Here is a 21,305-nt window from a genome sequence, read left to right as displayed (position 1 = left end):
TTACGTCAAAGGAAATTAGAAATATTTAGGTTAAATGTCATTATCAATTTGATCACATGATGAAAGAAATATTTAGAACAGACCATACAAAACCTCAAATGCAGCATTAACAGTTCTAGAGGTCAGAAGGTTAAGAACTCAGGGGTGCCTGGGTGGCTCAGTCAGGTGAGTGTCCCACTCCTGACATCTCCTCTGGTTGTGATCTCGAGGCTGTGAGATCCAGTGCAGACCCTGCTTGGGACTCTCTCCCTCTCTCTGTGCCCCTCCCCACTCGCTCTCTCAAAATAAACCTTAAAAAAAAGTTTTAAAAAGGTTAAGAACTCAGAACAGACTTTTGAACTCAAGACTTGTCATTCTGAATACCAAAATATGTATTTTTCTCAAATACACTCCCACAATTTGTTTAAAGACATCTTTTTTTTTTTTTTTTACTACTTATTTAAGAGAGAAAGAAAAGGTTCAAGTGGGGGAGGGACAGGAGAGGGAGAGAGAGAATCCCACGCAGGCTTCCAGCTTTCGGGGCCTGGTCGTATGAACCTGAACCGTGAGATCACGACCTGGGCCAAAATCAAGCGTCGGATGCCCAACAGACTGAGCACCCAGGCGTCCCTTTCAGAATTTTTTCTTCTTTTTTTCAGAATCTGTTTAAATTACAAATTAGAGAAAACCATATGGTTACTCTTCCTACAACCTAACATGAAAATCCAAACAGCCGTGACAGACCCCTAACAAAAATATTACTGGGGTCTGCCCTCCGGTCCTCAAAGGGGGCCTCAGAATCATGGTGACATGAGAGCAACTTAAGAGCAGAAACTCAACTGTAACAGGCACGTGCAAGGGGCACCCACACCCCTCACGGGAAATTCCACAGACAGTGTGAGGCATCAAGAAGCTTCCGAGCTGAAGGGACGGAGGGTCCGAGCACACAAAAGGGAGGGAGTCTGCTAATTACCAAGAAGACGAGAGATGTCTGGACATTATGCAGATTCCTTAGGTACAGGGGAGTCTCGGAGGAGGTAGCTCTCTTCCGGGACAGGCTTCCTCCTTTCCAATGTAAATGTAGGCGGTTGAGAGCGAGGTCGAGGGCGTTTCAGGCTTCCACTGGGTTTTGATTACTTTAAACTTGCAACAATCTCTATGCCAAAGAGATGGGGGGCAGGGCCCCCTGCCACGAGCACCCACAACAGTAACTGGAAGACGTACCTCCAAGAACACGGTCGTTCACCATATAGCTTTTTGAACTGTTTCGGTAGGTTCAACTTAAAATACTGAGGTATCTGTGTGAAATGCACTCAACTACACAAGATGGGAGTGAGTACCCAATTTTAAAAGGTTTCCTCGGGGCGCCCGGGTGGCTCAGTCGGTTAAGTGCGTGAGCCTCGTTTCAAGGCACGTCACAATCTCAGGGTCTGTGCTGACAGCTCGGAGCCTGGAGCCTGGAGCCTGCTCGGGATTCTCTCTCCCTTGCTCTCTGCCCACCCCCGCTCACGAGGGCAGGCGCTCTCTTTCTCGCTCTCAAAATAAACATTCAAGAAAACGTTTCCTCCGTGGTGGTTACTACATTCAGAGCACACCACCGAGTCAGCGACACCAGCCAAACCGTCTTAAAATTACTAGCCACAGAAGAGGTCATCAATTCTCGAGACCAAGAAGCACAGCAAGCTTACATCTTCAGAAAGAAAAAACCCGAACGCAAACTACAGTACAACAGCTGCAACCACAGCAGCAAACTCGAAGCCCTGCGTCCCTACCTCAGAGGGCGGAAAATTACGTGACATTCTGGTCCCTGCTGAGCTCCAGCTGCTGCCGCTTGCACCCGCAGGGCATCCCGGGAGCTCCCAGCACTGCAGGACCGGGCAACCCACTGCGCCCAATGGAGCGAGGGTTAGAAAAGTCTCAGAACTAGGCTCCCACTTCCTAACGGCTGAGCCACACGTGGCCAGAGGTCACCCGGGGAGTCAGATGCCACCGCTCAGACATCCTTGAACTCACTTCAAAGCTTGTATTCTCAAGTCCAGTTTCGCCAGCCTTGGCACTCAGGTGCCCGTTTCCGTGCAAGTGACGACAGCAGCGTGGCAGGGCCCTCAAGGCAGTCGGCGCACGCGTGGGAACTGGCCCAGCCTTGCCAGATGTGAACGCCGCGGTGCCTTAACCAGAGACACCCCCAGGACGGTCAACTGGGGCTGAGCGAGCGCAGGAGAACCATCAAGTAAGTAGCAGCACCCGGGAGACGAGCAACACTCGCGTGATGGCGACCAGCGGCCACCTGGCCCGCGTCCTAGACGGAGACGGCCCCTCGAAGAAAAGGCAAACGAACTGAAGTGTGCATCAGACCAGCCGTCTGCAGAGCCGGACCCCTCACCCTCCACCGCCCCTGCAGCAGCAGGCTGTCCGTACCTCCCCTTTCCTCTGCTCCTTCACCCGGTCCTGCCCAGCCGCCACCCGCCCCCCTGGTCCCCCACCAGCACAGGCACCCCCAGAAACAGCTCTCACAGCTGGGCGCCCCAAGCCCTCGGCACACTGGGCTTTCCGGTCCGTCCGTCTTGTGGTTTCCTCTCCCTACGAGCCCCGTGGGCACAGGGTGGGGAAGCCAGGGTTCCGGACCCCTTCTCAGGCTGCACTCCCGGGTCTTCATCGTCACCCCCGTTCCGCAAATACCACGGATCCCGTAGCGATTCCCCAACGTAAGCTCCAATCCTAGGTCTCTGCTTGGCACTTCAGACACGAATAGACAGATGACTGCTTGACACAGCCACTTGGCCGTGTGACAGACGTCGCAAATAGAACAGTACCAAATTTCACTGGGTCCCCACCCCACTCCTGGTCTTCCGCGACTGAATTCTACCTCGTGCTCTCACGCTGTGGACTGGAAATTTCGCCCTCACCGACACCACTACCCACCCCGTGACAGAACACCCACACACGGCAATCCACAGTTTCACCAGGCCTAGCTGCCAACTATCTCAAAACCCTTCCACTTTCTCCATCTTCAATGGCACCAGCCCCTCCTGCTGCAGGAGCCTCTTAACTTAATCACACCGTCTTCTCTCACAGCCAAGGTGAGCTATAAATACACAGGTGCTGTCACAACAGATGCGAGATGGTGTCCAGCACCGGACAGAACCAGCTACGAAGGACACGGTCAGCTCCGCCGAGGATCAGATGGAACGAGACGTTACTTCGCTGACCAACGCGGAGTCTGGGGCAGAGGCGCAAGATGAGCCGAGGACACGCCGTCAAGCAAGAAACTGAAGACGCAGCCGACGTCCCAGGTCGGCCACTGTGACACCTTGAAGGTGACTGAGAGTGACAGCAACTGAACGGGGACACTTGGGCCCCGGGACTGGCGTGTGGAGCAGGAGAAGGGTATTCAGCAGAATACCGGCCGGACGGGACTCAAGCGTCTAGAGAACAGCACCGTGCCAACGTCGGCTGCTCCGTTCGGGGGTGTGTACTGTGGTTAGATTGAGGAAAACTGAGTCAAAGGTGGACAAGAAATGTCTGTCGACATCTTGACAACGCTGCTGTAAATCTGAAATCACTCCAAATTGAAAAACAAAAACCTTAAGTCAAAAAGGAGTAGAGCCAGTTCAAAAGGACACGAGAACAAAGCTGATGGAGCACTCGTGGACCGGAAGGGACGGTGACGGGACCACCAGGAGTGCCATGCGTCCCGAGCACACGAGCACACACACGAGCAGGAGTCCCGGGTGGTCTGTGCTGCCTGCCGCTGGACGAGCTATGCTTGCGACCGAATGGCCGATGAGCCAACATTCTTTTTAAAGAATTCCTGCTAACAGATGCACAAGAAATGCTAGAATTAGAAAATGACCCTTCTGAAAGTAATAACTGGGGTGCTTCTCAAAGCACAGACTTCGACCAGCAGCACCCGCATGTTCTTGCTAAGCGAAAGGACCTCTTAAGTAACCGGCTTTTAACTTTGCCTCATAAAACACTTAGTCCAAACATTCTTGCTTGAACAAAGTCCAGGGAGCAGCCCTTAATCTTGGACAGTTACTGGGTTCTCCGTGGTGAAGAGCGGGCCTCCAGGGAGCTGTCACCCTTTGGTCCCTGGTCCACAGGCGGGCTGAATTTCTCTTCGACACAGGTATCTTCAAACACTCAGGGGTTTACCATCGTGAATTTTTCACTCTCTAGACATACAGCCTTACATCTCTGGGTTCCTAAATCTCCACCTTGAGCAAGCTCCAAGGCCGCGATCCCTTCCTACCCAGATTCCAGCACCATCAACGACGCAGGGACGGTCCAGATGTCACCAACGGAAGGGAACAAGACATCTCTCCTCTGAACCTGGACCACAGTGTTAGGTCAACTCTCGTAAGAACCATACCTGACTTCAAGTATCAGCATAAACTCAGCTATGCCTTTTTGAGTCTGTGATCGCCCTGCTGCCTCCCACTACTGCCTCTGTGCAACGGCGGCTCTTCCGATCGATGAGCCTCACAGCTCGCCCCAAAAAGCCCACCTTGCTCATGCTGGCCCACTGTTCCAACCAATCGAAACCTCTCTGACACCCATTCTACCATCAACATATTTACTCCCAATGAAAACAATGATGTAATTCTGAGTGACTGTAATCACATTTATTGATAACCACCATACGCTAGCTTAGAGAATAAGTCACCCAGTTTAGAAAACAAATATGTAAACAGGTTAGTCAAGGACAACAACGCAAATATGTATGGAGACAACGAAGCAAACAAAGCTTAAAAGAACACTGCCATTTATTGATGAACTGGAAAACAGAAAGCAAACGGAAAGCTCCCTGTGCAGAGACAACCTCAGCTTCAACTACAATGACCGCACACACAGACGAAACTATGAAACCACATGGCCCATGTAAGAGGCAAGAAGTTAGTATGGTAAGACTTAGGTGGGGGAGGGGGGGCTCAAGAAAAAGGATACGATTCAAGAATAATTTTTTTAAGTAAGATTTTAGGGGTGCCTGGGTGTGGTTAAGTGTCCAACTCTTGGTTTCGGCTCAGGTGGTGATCTCATGGGTCATGAGAGTGAGCCCCGAGTTGGGCTCTGAGCTGTCTGCACAGAGCCTGCTTGAGATTCTCTCTCCTCTGTCTCTGCCGCTCCCAGCTCATGAAGGCTCTCTCAAAACAAATAATTAAAACACATTTTCTTTTCAACGTTTATTCATTTTTGAGAGATAGAGCATGAGCCGGGTGGAGGAGACACAGAATCCGAAGCAGGCTCCAGGCTCTGAGCTGTCAGCGCAGAGACCTATGCGGGGTCCAGAGACCCAGCTATGAGATGGTGACCTGAGCCGAAGTCAGAAGCTTAACTGACTGAGCCACCCGAGTGCCCCAATAATTAAAACACATTTAGAAAAAGGGGGGGGGGGGCACCCGGGTGGCTCAGGTCATGAGCTCGCGGTTTGTGAATTCAGGTCCTGAGTTGGGCTTTGTGCTGACGGCTCAGAGCCTGGAGCTTGCTTCGGGTTCCGTCTGCCTCTCTCTCTCTGCCCCTCCCCCACTCGCACTCTGTTGTCTCTATGTATGTCTCTAAAAATTAAACATTAAAAAAAATTTTAATAAATAAATGAACTAAAATGGTCTTCACCCTCCTGAGATCAGCCCAGTGTCCCTGCTCCCCAGCCCCAACCGCAAGCGAGTCTGAGGGAGGGAAAGAACTTGCTGTCCAGCCCTCATCCAGGACTTGCTGTGAGTCCCACACCCCCCACGTGGCCTCACACACGCACCTGAGGTCACAGGGAACAGGTAACACCAGAAAAAGAGGAGCCCCTCGAGGGTGGGACTCCTGCCTTCTCTTCTCAGGTATACCCAGGCCCAGGGGGCATGCGGCTCCCTACTCACTGCCCCCCACCATCTGTGGACACTGCCAGGAAAAAGCGGCTTCTCTCCTGCATCCAGGCGCCAAGTAGGGAAGCAATCATTACATGCAGGGGCAGATCACGTCAACTGAAAGCACAGGTGCCCACAAAGGCTTCAGGCAGCTGGAAACGGCCCCCAACAAGCATCCGAAACTCCACGGCCTGACGGTATAAGCCCGCCAGCCACACACACACACGTTTGTTTCTCAGGTCATTAAAATTAAACAAAACTTGGAAACCCCCGTCCCTTGGTCACACCCGCCACATTTCAAGGGCCCCACAGCCACACGTGGCTGCTGACCTCCATTCTGGAAAACACAAGCAGAGGACAAAGCGAGCTCCACGACACACAGGGCTGGTCCGCAACCTAACAGATACCGACTCAGGCTTACAGGCGATCTGGGTGAGATAATTCACTACGTAATCTTTGCCAATGGTATTCCGAAACTTCTCTCGCTTCTGATGGGACCCCACTCCTGTATTTTAAGAAAGCTACAGAAAACCAAGACGTCATGTTCTTTCAGCTAAGAACAACTGCTTCTTGGGACAACTGGTGTGTTAATCTATGAAATTTCCTAAAAAAACTCCACCTCTTTAGTAAAGCCACTAAAGTAAATCCCATTAACTAAAAGTACCTCCTCCCATAAACTCCCATAAACCCTCAACATCAGGACTTTCAGGAAGTGTGTCCTAAAGGCCCGTAGTACCTACCTATACACAGGTGAATACCACATAAGTAGAAAAATTGAGTGTACGTCTCCCCAGTACACCTCACGATGTGATTAAAAATTACAGAACAAGGGGTACCTGCCTGGCTCAGTCAGAAGAGCCGGGGACTCGTGATCTCAAGGTCTTGAGTTTGAGCCTCAAGACGAGTGTAGAGTTTACTTAGATGCAACTTAAACCTAAACTACTATGTACATTAAAACCAAAAATAAAGTTACAAGTAACAAGATTAAAAATACTTGTATGTGTTTGCCAATCATAAAGTAATCAGCTACGATTTCAAGCTACGCTGTGATCAGGACAGTGCCACGAGGATTCTATAACAGTGTTCTTCAGGACAGATACGGGTGGTAGTCAAGGGCAGATGTCCCGGGCCTTTCACCAGTGTCAGTCCAACGCCACAGTCGGAGCGAGATCCTCTGAAAGTGTTCTCACCCCAACACACACACTGCAAATACGGCGAAACACAAATGCTGACAACTGCTGTGCCCCGGCCAGGCTGACAACTCCTGACTCGGTGCCTAGTTCATCCCAGTGGGTACCTGAGGACGTCAGGATCAACCTGTAAAGGTCAACTTCTTTCGAGATAAACATACAGGTTTCATATTTAAAATGGCAAACTCGGGGCGCCTGGGTGGCTCAGTCGGTTAAGCGGCCGACTTCAGCTCAGGTCATGATCTCACGGTCAGTGAGTTCAAGCCCCGCGTCGGGCTCTGTGCCGACAGCTCAGAGCCCGGAGCCTGTTTCAGATTCTGTGTCTCCCTCTCTCTCTGACCCTCCCCCGTTCATGCTTTGTCTCTCTCTGTCTCAAAAATAAATAAACGTTAAAAAAAAAAAATTTTTTTAAGTAAATAAATAAATAAAATGGCAAACTCAACAGACACATTTACTCTCCCTCCTCCTGAAACATCCACCAAGATTCTCCTTACAGATAGGACTTCTGCTTTCCAACACATAAAGAGCGGTAAAGTCACCATTCCACACCAACAAGCAAAACAAAGTTGAACTGAAAAACGGGATTTTTTTGGTTGTTTATTGCCAGAGAGAGAGTACACGTGGGGAAAGGACAGAGAGAGAGGATCCCAAGCAGGCTCCACGCGGTCAACACAGAGCCTGACACGGGGCTCGATCCCACGAACCATAAGATCACGACCCGAGCCAAAATCAAGAGTCTGACGCTCAAACAACTGAGCCACCCAGGCACCCCAAGAAACAGCTTCTTTTTTTTAGATCTGTCCCGTAAGTGAGGTGTGCCTCCCGCACTGAAAACACAGGTGGGCACACAGAATGGGAACTCGCCAATGCAGAAGCCTCCAGAGAGGCTGACAGGGAAATCCGAACTGTCACCAGCCGGGGTTGCTGGCAGCTCTGTGAGGACAAGTCTGAGGTACACACTTTCATGAGCTCTACCAGCCCTCACGGAAAATCTGGGACAAAAACGTACTGGGGCTTCGGGCAAGGGAAAAGGAACCATCTAAAAATACCAAAACGTGGGGTGCCGAGCATTCAGCTCTTGGTTTTCTCTTGGGATTCTCTCTCCCTCTCTCTGCCCCTCGGCTGCTCATGCTCTCATGGGCTCTCTCTCCCTCAAAAATAAATAGGGGATGGGCACCTGGGTGGCTCAGTCGGTTGAGCGTCCAACTTTGGGTGATGACCTCACGGTTCGTGGGTTCAAGCCCCGTGCTGGGCTCTGGGCTGACAGCTCAGGTCCTGGAGCCTGCTTCAGATTCTGTGCCTCCCTCTCTCTGTTCCTCCGCCACCTGTGCTATCTCTCTGTCTCTCAAAAATAAACATTAAAAAAATTTTTTTAAGAATTTTTTAAATAGATAAACTTTAAAACAAAATAAATACAAATACCAAAACAGGGACACCTGGCTGGCTCAGTGGATTGAATGTCTGGCTCTTGATTTAGGCTCTGGTCATAATCTGCTGGTTTGTGAGACAGAGCCCCTCTCCCCCAGTAGGGCTCCGTGCTGGGGGAGGAGCCTGCTTGGGATTCTCTCTCTCTCTCTGCCCCGCCCCCCCAAACACCACACACCACTTTCTTCTAGAGGAAGTCTGCCCTCAGGGGGAATACATTGCTGGAGCCCAACCTACCTGGGGGCAGGGAAATACCCAACTCCAGTCCCTTCCTGCCCTCCTGTCCCACCCAAGGGGAAGTGGGAGGCACTGGTGAAGTGGACCAGAAAGCGGAGACCTGCTCAGGGACGGGGACACCTCCACCTCCCCCACCAGCCTGCACACCACTTGCCTACTGACAGCAAGCAGCTCCTTTTGTCTGGTACCTCATGCGCACCTTTCAACAAAACATCACCAGGCATACCAGAGGGCAAAACACAGTCTGGCAGGCTTAAGCAAGCCTCGGCACAAGTCACCAGTGCAGGAATCAATCACCAAATCAGGAATCTGGTGAAACTGTGATTGATATAAAACTATGAGCTTTAATGGAAAAGCAGACTACACGCTAGAACAGAGGCACAACGTAAGCAGAGGTGAAATTCCCAAGAGTCAGCAAGAAATGCTAGAGAGCGAAACCCCGGCAGAAAAGAGCAAGGTCTCTGATGAGCTTAGTAGTAAACGGGGCATGGCTGAGCCAAGGGGCAGACGAGCCAGGGGAGGAACAGACCAACCGCAGAGCGCCCAGTGCCCGTGGGGCAGCCAGCAGAGGTGCAGCCCGCGGCCGGAGCGCCAGAGCTAGGAAAGGAAGGATCAGAAACAGGGCTCCGAGGCATCAATCAGCTCTGAAGGACTAAATGAGAATTTCCCCCAAATTAACGTCAGGCACCCAACACCACCTCCAAGAAGAACGGAGAGCACTATGTGGGATAAATACCCAAAAATTACACCTGGGCGTATCACATTCAAACTTCGGAAAATCAAAGATTAAAAAAATCTTGAAAGAAGCCAAAGGAAAAGACAGCCCACCTATGAGGAAGCAAAAGAATTCCATCCACGTAAGAAAGAAGGGAGAGAAACAGTTTTAAAGTGCTGGGCGGGGGGGGGGGAGGGGGGGGGTGGTGGACACCACCTCCAATTCTGTAGCCTGAAAAGTTATCCTGCAAAAGTGAAGAAGAAAGGCCTTCTCTGGCCAACAAAAACTGAGGGAATTTGTTGCCAGCAGATCCACCTTGCAAAAAATGTTAGAAGCCCTTCAGAGAGAAGGAATATGATGTAGGACAAAAACTCAGATCTGCATAATGAACACCAGAGAGGTAGATATAAAACACGCTTTAATTTTCCTCAGTAACCTAACAGGTAACTGTTCCTTCAAATAACAGCAACAGCGTATTCCACGACAGACACTTCTGCGCATCCCTAGACTTCCTGCAGCTGAAATGAACGAGAACCCCACAGGCAGGAGGGAAGAACTGGCATCAGAAGGTGCTTGCACTACCCAGGGACCATGACAGTGTCGATGGCTGTGAAGTCGGTGATAAAGGAACACTGCAAACTCTAGGGCGACCACGAAAAAAGGTAAAAAGGAAAGGGGGGGTAACGCTCTAAAAAGGAAAGAGAATGGAATCACATGAAACGTTCAATTAAATCTACAAAAGGCAGGGGCGCCTGGATGGCTCAGTTGGTTAAGCGTCCCAGGTTGATTTCAGCTCAGCTGGTGATCTCCTGCTATGTGAGATCAAGCCCCACTCTGGGCTCCATGCTGAAGCTGAGGGACCTGCTTGCAATTCTCTCCCCGCCCTCTCTCAAAATAAGTAAGTCAACTTAAAAAAAAAAACAAACTACAAAAGGCAAAAAAGTTGGAAGCAAGGAAGACAAAAAGAGCAACAAAGGACACTGGTAAAAACCCATAAATGGTTCAAGAGCCACTTTAAACATCAATGGCCTGGGGGCACCTGAGTGGCTCAGTCAGGCTCCACACTGTTGGTTTCGGCTCAGGTCATGATCTCAGGGTTTGTGGGTTTGAGCCCGAGTCCGGGCCCACACTGTGAAGCCTGCCTGGGATTCTCTCTCTCCCAGCCCCTACCCCACTCACTCTCTCACAATAAACAAACATTAAAAAAAAAAAAAAAATCCACGGTCTGAATAAAGCATTCTGCAACCCACCTAACAATTTCTCCTGCGTGGCACACTGACCCACCCACTTCTCCATCAGCCTCCTCTCAGGCCCTTCGAAGAGCTCGCTCTTCCACGAGACACTCCCACGGGCTCCCCCCACCCCCTCAGCTAACCAAATTGGACGCCCAGGCCCCTTCCCTGAACGCCGGCCGGCCAGGCCCCTACGACCCAGCAGCTACCCTTCCCTAGCTTAGCCTCTCCCATGGGTCAACCACCCACCGGGAAAAGTGGAAGGACGCACAGGAGGCAGGTCTGCGTCCCGCGCACACCCGCAAGGCCTCGTCAGTACACCTGCCGGTTTCCGGCCTGTTACTTTTCGTGCCTGTCACCTTTACTGGTTTTTTTTTTAACATTCTTAAAAATTGGTGTTAATGGACACGCTGTAATAGTCACAAAAAACACAAGTTAGAGATGCTAGTTATCTTTCCTGCAACAGTTAAGATGAAATGTTTCATTAATTTACTACCAAAACCCATCACACATGTCACCCGTGTCATCTTGGGGGGGGGGGGACCTCAGACTCCTGCACAGCATCAAAGGCTCGTCCCCTGATTTCGTATCCTCCCGGCCGCCATCCCAGGTGCAAACCGGACTTCACCATTGGGCTTTGAACAATGAGGTCTGAGTGCCCTGGTCCCTCCCAGGTGCCCTCCGCATCCTCCAACTGCAAGGAGGACACGCCTCCTCGCCGGAGGACACGCCTCCTCGCCGGAGGACACGCCTCCTCACCGGAGGACACTTTGGTGCAGCTAGCTTCCTCTCCGCTGAAACTGCATCTTACACACGCCCCCATCATGACGCCTCCATCATCATCTCGTACCCATCACTGTTTTCCAGGCTTTTTACATCATAAACTCCTTGAGGGCAGAAGCCATCAAAGTTAGCTTTCGATCTCCGTAATCCAGTCCCCAGCAAATTATGAGGAGACTGAGTACAGTTACTCTGGGGAACAAAATGTCAGGGAACTATAAAAGTTCCCTCATATTCCACTGGTGAATCAGTTGAAGCCCCATCGATTCATCAATATGCATGCTGCACTCAGTATTGTAAGTGTTGGTGCATAAAGGGTTTATATTTCCTAATTAAATCTCCCAAAGATTTCACTTCTAGGAAGACTTGAGCAAATCAGCAAATCTTCTCATTGGCTAGGACTCGGTCCATGACGGCGATCTTTTTAACGTCTGTTGGGCAACCATCTTTGACGACCGCATGGAGCCCGTCACTACCTACTTGCTTGGTCAACTGTGCTAGCCACACCGGCAACACTTAACACCATTCCTTCCCAGTCTGCGTTCAGGCAAATGACACTGCATGTGACTTGAACACACCTCCTGCCTTACAAGGATAAACTCAGTCAACGAAAAGAGCAGAACTGGAGACATTTAAATGAGCATCTTTCAAACTTTTGGTAGAGCGTGCAAGGTTGAATTTGGCAAATTAAAAAAATACACGTGAAACACAAACACACACAAAGATGACAATGTGACCTGATAAAGGTGTTACCTACACAGCTATTACTATACTACAACACATAAACATATACGGACACATACGCCCCAAACTTACAAGGTCACAGGCCAACTTTATGTCAATATAAGAAATAAAGAATTCAGGACTAAATCACCAAAAGAAAAAAATGTATGCAGTACCAGGACAAAGAAATGTGGGCACGGCGGCACCACCACCAGAAGTAATGGTCAGATGGAAACCAGGCACCAGGCCTGCACCCCAGCTCCCACTGCAGAGGCCCTTACTGGCAGGGCAGTTTCAGAAAACACACACACAGGCCACTATTACCCCTTTAACAATGAAAGCCATCCCACGGGGTGGCAGGCACCACAGACACGGGAGCACCCTGACCCAGCTGATACCTGAGCACCCAGTTCAGGCACTGAGGGCAGGACCGCTGCCCTTATTTCTGCACCGGAAAACCCGAGGCCCAGAGACGGTACCCACCCAGGGTTCAGAGTTGCACACCACTGTGGTGAACGAGCGAACCAGGAGTCAAGCTCAGACCCAGGCCCTCCAAGCATAAGCTGCTCTCTTCAGATACAGAAGTGAGACGCCAAAGTAGCTCACTGCGGGGGGGGGGGGGGGGGGGGGGGGGAAGCCTAGGGGCGCAGTAGGTTAAGCTTCCAAACTCTTGACTTCATCTCAGGGGGCTTGAGATCAAGCCCCAGATGGCGCTCTGCCATGATAGCGGAGAGCCTGCTTTAGATTCTCTCTCCCTGCCCCCCCCCAAATAAATAAACATGAGACATGAGAAAAAAAGAAGGATCTCACTAAGTACGCTGCAGAAATTTCTACATCAAAACAATGGGTCTTTTAAAAAAATAAGAAAGAAAAAGACACCATCTCACCCACCTGCCCTCCGCAGAGGCTGCACTAATTTCCAGCCTAACCAGTATCATCAGCCTCACGTTCCCACCCTCAGGAACAACACTAACCCGTTTGACTTTTCCAGCCGCTTAAGTGAAGCCTGATCTGTTCTGCACCCATGAAGTTAAGCATCTTTTCACGTTCAAGAGCTATCTGTAAGTGCCTCCACTGAACTGCTGGCCTAGGTCCTTTGCCCATTCTTCCACCTGCTGGCCTTTGTGTTTGGCGGGGGAGGGGGGGAAACCAAGTTCTTACTATGTCTTCTAACATCCATTCCTTCAATGGGGGCCATTCACCAGCCGAGCTGAAAAATACTCACTTGCTGGGGCTGGAAGAAGTGGTCGCTATAGAGTACTCCTATCAACATAAGACAGAGGGCAATTCAAACTCTCAAGCGAGTCCAGACAAGCCCAGGACAGGCACCCCGTCAGCACAGAGGCTCAGAGAAAGAAGCACAAACAGAGACCTACAGAGATGTGGTCTACAGAGCCACTTAGTGTGTGGGGAGGCTCCTCTAGTGGGTGAAGCATCTGACTCTCGCTTTCTGCTCAGGTCATGATCTCACAGTTCAGGTTCATGGGTTCAAGCCCTGCGTTGGGCTCTGCACTGACAGTGTGGAGCCTACTTGGGATTCTCCCTCTCTGCCCCTCCCCAGCTGGCATGCTCTCTCTCTCTCAAAATAAACTTGTAAGAAAATATGTTCCCGTATACCCAATATGCCAGATATTGTACATCCTAATCTCATCTTCTCAAGAAGTCTCCATCCACTACGCTGTACCTGAACGATCACGGACTAGCGGTCTCCGGAAAAACAGATTCTTGCTTCTTTTAGGTTACACTTCAGTAGTCTCGACGACACACAGAGAAATCCTGTAGTCTAAAGCTTCGGTTCATCTGAGAAAACAGCTGCTGGAGTAAAGAGATTAGTTCTCACAGCACATCGTCCTCGAAGGATGAAATGCCTCCTCTTTCCCAGAGATTCTCTGGATTAACCGTTTCTCAAGTCTAACTCCGAAGGGTCCAACCCTGCCCACGGAGACTCTTGCTTTCCTCCAAGTAAACCTTACAACCACGAAAACTGACCTGGGGCATATACACACCCACAATTGCCAACATGTCCCTGGGAGTGAAGGCTGGTACTTCAAATACCGATTCAGAAGCTCTGGTTCCCAAAGTTAAGTCAGCTAGCAACTTCTACAACCACTCTACAGGTGAATTAAACCATCATTATTAACATTTACAAGTGTTATATTCCTAGAGAGTTCTTGATGGTAGAATTCTGGGTAAAATAAGTCTGGTCATTTTTTCTAAGTGAGATTTCACTTCAATGACCAAGAGAAAAAAGAGCATTTATTTCCCAATCAAACCACCTTTACTAACTTCTTTTCCTGTACATCATTGAAAAAGTACTAGAAAGGCACGCTACAGATTCCCAAACCTCTTGCGTACTTTCAAAACCTCACCTGATTCACTTTAGACTTCCTATGACCAATGAACCACCTCATTTTCCATTCAATACGATAATCTCTAAAAATCCAGCCCCTTAAGTCAAATACTCTTCATCAACTGCATGCAAACCAGTCCGTAGGGAAAGAAAAGCTCTAGCTACAAAGAGAACGCTGGGGCACCAAAACAAAGACGGAAGTTAAATGTAACAAAATATCCCCATGACACCACTTAACGCACAACTTCACTACCCCTCCCTCCAAATACCATTTCCCCCACCCCACCCCAGAAACAAGGTGCAAACAGAAATGATGTCTATGGAATAAGGCGAGGAGTGCTCTTGTCCATGAAGTTTACCCACCCTCATCTTTGACCACGAACACAGTAGGTATTTGATGACCTACATGAGGTGCTCCGTGATGAGTTAGCTCTAACAAGCCAAATTTTCTACACAGCTCAGTTATGAAACCTTGGTTTTGTTAGTATTTTACAAAAGAGAGAAAGATACTCAAGAACGTATGTGTCCAACATGACTGCTACAAACACACCACCCTTTTAGACCTCTAACAGACTCTTGGAGTCAAGGTCCTCAAGCCTGGGACTTAAGACACCTCTACATTCTGAAATGTTGTTACTCTGTATCCCAAATCTTAGCCACCCGCAGAAGTGACCATCTTTCCACCAGACCTTTCTCAAACATCTCTCCACCTAACATCTAAGCAACCTTGCTCTGCTTGCAAAACAGAAACAAAACCTCCTTTGTTCCTTCCCAATCCATGAGACTCCTCAACATTGAAAATGGAGCTCAAGGCAGAAACCCCCTTTCTTGCACAAGGCCTGTTCTATCCCCCCCCCCACCCCCCACCGGGAGAATGCTGCTGGTTCTACACTGTTTCAAGTAACATAATTCCAGGTCAAAAACCCACTGAAGACACTCCCTCTCTTCAGCTTTAAAAACCAAAAAATCAAAACACTCATTACTTCTACTAACCCAGAAAAGTCATAATTGTAAAGAAAACATTTTCTAAAATGTTTAATTGTGACATCAAACTAATTTAGTGCAATGCTGTCGCTTCGTGGAAAGGCAGCAGGCCCGACGTTCAACAAGAAAGAGGTCTGGGAGTTTCCTCTGTGTCATTTCATTACCTGACAAATTACCAGAACAAACACATACGTAGGTGGGGAAACACAGAAATGAACTGTCACTCCTTATCACAGACCATCTACTAAGTCTTTATCTTGTGCCGACCTAACATGTCCTTAAGTATTCCCGACACAAACGAGGAAATTACTTCCGCTGTAACTCAAGATCCCAGACCAACGATTGCAAAAACCGGCCATCGTCAACTATCAGACACTTAGAAGCACGACTAAAGTCCCTTCGTTACAAGAGAAGACACGGCAAGCACTCAGTCCTGGTACTTGTGAACGCAAATTGGGTATTTTTGCCCCCAACTTTCCTAAAATCTGGATTTCATTTACCGCAGCAGGGTAATCAGGACAAAGACACGCCTGGAAGAAGGATCCAATTCAACCAGTATTCTCTCGGCACCCTGGGTCTGGAGCAACGCGACAGGCACAAAGGGAACACACAAGAGAAGGTTCCAGGCCTGCCCCAGGGAACACACAGGGAGGCCCCAGCACAGATACAAGGCAAACTGCAATAGCCTTTGCTGGTGAAAAGTAGGATGAGCATTTCCAAGGGCACAGATCACATGCCACCTGAAGGAATCACACTCCGAATACAACTGATCCTTGCAACTGAAGTGAAGAACCCTAAAACACCTGGAGCACTTTCATAAATAAATATACACACACGAACAAACAAACCCACGAAGTTCTACTGCCTCACAGCCGTTCACCGTGGTTGCTGCTGTCTATCTAGAATGGCCAAAACTCCTTACAAATGTTAGGGGTAGCGTTTTTAAAAACACCAAACTATGTCCAAATAAGGAATAGCTCTCGAAATAAGGTATTACGGATATAAATAAAACAGACTCCTCCCCCCACTGACGTAGAATGCACCCCTTAGAAATTTAACTACCTTTTTAATTCCTCTAAGATTTTATTTTCAAATAATCTCTACATCCAACAATGGCCACGAACTTACAACCCTGAGGTCAAGAGTCACACCCTCCACCGACTGAGCCGGCCAGGCACCCTTCATAATTTTTTTCGGCAATTAATTTTCCCCACCTTAAAAATGAGACATTGAAAAAAATAACAAGGTATTTTTTAAACTTTAAGTAGAACATTTAAACAAAAGAGGTCAGCAACGGGTGCACCTGGATGGCTCAGTGGGTTCAGCATCCAACTCACTTCAGCTCAGGTCAGGATCTCCAGGCTTGTGAGTTCGAGCCCCTGAGTCAGGCTCTAAGCTGACAGTACGGAGCCTGCTTGGGATTCTCTCTCTCTCTCTCTCTCTCTCTCTCTCTCTCTCTCCCCCCCCCCCCTGCTCACACTCCCTCAAAATAAATAAATAAGCTTCTTAAAAAAAAAAAAAGTTCGACTGGTTTCTGCATGCACCCCTAAAATTACAAAGTTTGAAAAAACACCTAAAATCAACCCATAACGAAAGCATCAAAATTCTCCAAGCTGAACTCCAGAAGTTTTTTCCAATTAGGCTTTAAAATTGTCTTTCCATTCCTACATTATCATCCTTTTCTTTTTACTTTATTTATTTATTTACTTATTTGAGAAAGAGAGAAAGAGAGAAAGAGCGCGCGAGCACAAGCAAAGGAGGGGCAGAGAAGAGAACCCTAACCAGGCTCTGCTGTTAGTGAGTGCACAGCCCGACCTGGGGCTCCAACTCCCAAACCACGAAGTCCTGACCTAAGCCAGAACCAAGAGTTGACACTTCAGTGACTGAGCCACCCAGGGGCCCCTAATAATCACTTCTACTACTATTCTTATCTTCACCAACTTTGCTTTTCTTCTCATTTACCTCCTGAACTTAAAGTTCTCACAGATCTTATTTATGCAAAAAAACACTACAGCATTTGTTACATCTCGCCACTGACCCTGTCCTGAGAATTCCCTAATAAGCCTGCAATTATGCCAATTTCCCCACTAGGTGGTGTCCTGAACAAATTTAGAGCAAACCAAATTTCCAACATAGACCTCCACCACTCTAAATTTTGCAATCATTTCCCAGATAGTAAAAAGGCGAAATAAGGCTTTTTAAATACCCTACTAAAACATCAACTTACAAATATAAAGCCTGATTCCATTAACTTAATCCTCACCCAGAGACATCAGAAATGGAACATAATCACCCTTAACCATCACAGCGGCTGATGGCAGTCCCACCGCTGTAACCTCAGTGGAAGGTAACAGGAAACATCACCAAGGTGACACAGTGAGCATTACACTGCAACCCTGAAAAGCTGAACTTAAAATAATTTACCAGGGCGCCTGGGGGCTCAGTCGGGTAAGCAAGCATCCGACTTCATCTCAGGCATGATCTTGAGGTTCGGGAGTTTGAGCCCCGTGTCGGGCTCTGTGCTGACAGCTCAGAGCCTGGAACTTGCTTCAGATTCTGTGTCTCCCCAACCCCCTCTCTGCCCCTCCCCCACTCCCACTCCTTCCCTCTCTTGAAAATAAACATTAAAAACAATTTCTTAATGGGAAAAACTAACTTACCGAGCTTTAAAGTCCCTTTTTAAAACTAAAAAATACACGTGCATACATCATCCCACCACAAACCTGATTTTTGAGTTTGCTGGGTTGAAAACTATTGATGGTGCGGAGTACAACTGTATTTGTTTGAAACTGTCCAAAACAGAGTTAATACAAGGAAAAACGAGTCTACTCTTAATTCTTACACCTGTAAGAATCATGAGTTTGCTGAAAAAGAAAAGCTATTGTAAGCCACTTAATTGCAGGAATAGTGTAATTCCCTACCCATAATTTACTCTTCAGAATATTAGTCAAAGGATACTCCCCACCCAGCCCTCCAGGTAAGTCAGACCGGCAACCAAAAATACCTCTCAAATACACCATGTCAAGAAAACAAACTTAACAACACTGATTTTTTTTTTTTTTTTTCCTACGAGGGTGCTGAACTCCTGAAACTCTTTAAAGCCTCGTTTTTAAACTTCCAATCTTCCCCTTCTACAGCACCAGCTCAAGGCTGCTTAGGCCCATTTCAAAACTCAGCCTCCCGGCTCCCACACCCACCAACCACTCCGCCAAGCCCATTTACTTCCCGAATTCAGACGCGAGTAACAAACATTCCACCGCCCACTAGATAATGTGCATAAAAAGCACGGATCTTTTCGTTACCGGGCATACAAATACAGAAGCACTGGGGCCGCCACATAGGTGGCTCAGTCGGTTAAGCCTCGGCTCGGATCGTGATCTCTCTGGTGTGCGTTCGAGCCCCGCGTCGGGCTCTGTGCTGACGTGTGGAGCCCACCGGGGATCCCGTTCCCCTCTCTCTCTGCCCCGCCCCTGCTCCTGCCCTCGCTCTCAAAAAAATAAAATAAAATAAAATAAACAAAACAAAAGTAAGTAAACATTAAAATATATACACGCAAGTACTAACCCCAGAGAAACTGAAGTCTCTTACTGTGAACAGGAGAAGTCCAGATTAAATTTCCCAGAGAAATCTGAGAACGGGGTAGTCTGGGGGAGAGGCAGGCTGTAAATACGTGTGTCATTAAAACACTTCTGATACACACAATCAGCGGAGAAAACGATCAGGAAACGCGTTCCAACGACAAGTTTCTTCTCTCCTTTTGCTGGTCGGTCGTTCAAGTTTCCCCTAACTCAATTCGAAGTCCTAACGAATTCTGGTCCCAACTCAACTGGGCGCCGCTCCGCCTGCCCCGCCCCCCCGCCAGGTGGCGGTGTGACCTTGCCCCCTTCCCCGTCCGCGGCCCCTAACAACCACTGCTGCCTCCCAAAACAGGTCTGGGCCACACGAAGTTTGCGATTTACTCTTCTCGCCAACTCCACCCCCGCTTGGGCAGAAGCGGCCATAAACCGCAAGCTCCGGTACAGCCCCCCCCCCCCCCCCAACGCACACTGGCCATGTCGGTTGGAATCCGGGCGTTCTGCTAGTCGCCAAACTTTAGAAAATCCCAGGGGGAAGTTCCGGGAACGCGGCTTCGCGTCTCCCGGAGCCCCGCAGCGCCGCCCCCCACGAGGCTTCCACTCTCTCTGCAGACCCGCCTGGTCTCCGGCTTTGCGCTCCTTCCTCCACGCGGAGCTTGAAAGAAAGAACAAACCTGCCTTTCACGCCGCCGGGCCCCCCGCCGCTGCTGAACTGGAGGGACGCGGGGTGACCCCGGCCCCGCGCCGCCCGCCCTCCGCACGGGCCCCGGCCCAACCGCCGGCGCGGGCCGGCCCAGGACGAGTGCCACCCCCCGACTGCGGGGGCCCGCGGCCTCGCACCGGGTCCCCGTGCTCCGCGGCCCGACGCCCACCCCCGGCCTGACCCCCCCCCCGCCCCCCCGCCTGACCGCCCGCCCGAGGCCGGACGCCCACCCGCGCGGCCCGCACCCCCCCCCCCCGCCTCACGGCCGCCCGGACTCCACAGCGGCCCCCTGGCCGCCACCGCCGCCCCAGCCCGACGCCCACCCCCCGAAGCCCCGGCCCCACGGCAGGCCCCTGGTCCCCCACCCCCCGACGCCGGCCCCACGCCGGCCCCGAGGCCCGACCCCCGCCCGCGGGCGGCCCTCACCGAGGACAGGGAGCCGGCAGCGGGCAGGAGGCGCGGCGGGGCGGCGGCCCGGGTCCCCTCAGCTCCGGCACGGCGGCGCTGGCGGCGGTGGCGGCGGCGGCTCCTCGCGCTTTCCTTTCTCTCCTTTCTCCGACAACAAACAGGAAGTGCGTCACGCGGCGGCGGCGGCGCGGCGACGTGCACTTCCGCCCGACCCTGACGCCGCGCATGCGCCCCGCCCCGCCCGCCTTCCCGAAGGTTCGCGGAGGCCGGGCGCTGGCGAGAGGCGGGGGTGGGGGGAGCCGTGCCCCGGAGCCCCCCGCGCGTCCCGCCCCGCGCCCACCGAGCTTGGCGGCGGGTCTGGGACGCCCGAGCCGCGCCGGTCTTCGTCTCCCCGGGGCCGGCCGGCCTCGGCCGCCCGGGGACCCGCCTCCGTGACCTCCGCTAGTTTAGGCCACATTCAGGGTAATGAATGAGACACGGCAGGCGCAGGGGGAGCTCCGAGCGGAAGCGGCCCCTTTGGGAGCGGACGCTTGGGTGCACGCGCGACGTCCGCGTGTGAGCCTGTCGCCCCGCAGGGCCGGCCCCGGTGGGGGACCGAGCCCGGGGAGCTGCGTGCTGCGCGCTCCCTGCTCCCCCCCCCCGGAGCCCCCCCTCCCCAAGCCCAGCGCCCTTCTGGCTGCCGCCGAAGGTGGTGTTCCCGGCGGCCGCCTGAGCCACTTTAGGGAGCTGCTCGGTCTTCCTGCGTGTCTCCCGTGTGCCCGGGACGTCCGCACGGTGTTACACTTCTTGCTCTGCTGCCAGTCTGCCTTACGTCAGTTTAATCGCTAGCCCCGCTGAAGAACCCGCAAGGGAAGAGGGGAGAACCTTGCCCCCATGGAGCCGATCCGAGTCCTCCGGATCCTCGGGAAGAGCACACCGTCCACGCTGTTTATTTGTAACAGCTGATTACTAACCTTCACTGTAGGCATCTGGAAGGTTTAAGTAGCGTGGCTGTAGTTTTAACTGCTCTGGGGGCTGAGGGCGGGCCGCCCCGAGACCCAAGACGGGCCACTCTGGCATGGAGGTGGTTTTGAGGTGAAGGCGGGGGAGCCCCTGTGAGCTCCAGAGAACCCCTCCCTTGATAACATGGAAGTTACATTCCTTCTCTTT

The 21,305-nt window shown here is 50.9% G+C and overlaps 1 protein-coding gene across 2 annotated transcripts in view; it reads right to left on the bottom strand.

Annotated features, from left to right (window-relative positions):
* The window catches only part of DNAJB6 (DnaJ heat shock protein family (Hsp40) member B6), a 68,819-nt gene extending 48,556 nt beyond the window's left edge, over positions 1-20,263 (bottom strand). For both annotated transcript variants that reach the window (XM_047094779.1, XM_047094780.1), the window contains exon 1: positions 20,175-20,263. The gene's annotated coding sequence lies outside the window, so the exon portion shown is untranslated. The remainder of the gene's footprint in view (positions 1-20,174) is intronic.
* Between the last annotated feature and the right edge of the window lie 1,042 nt (positions 20,264-21,305).

This window comes from Lynx rufus, unplaced genomic scaffold (genome assembly GCF_022079265.1).
Source record: "Lynx rufus isolate CCGP_SWC_20201006 ecotype Redwood Valley unplaced genomic scaffold, mLynRuf1.p SCAF_4, whole genome shotgun sequence".
NCBI lineage: Eukaryota > Metazoa > Chordata > Mammalia > Carnivora > Felidae > Lynx > Lynx rufus.
Note: the sequence above shows the minus strand (reverse complement) of the source record. Positions and strands in the feature narration are given on the sequence as shown.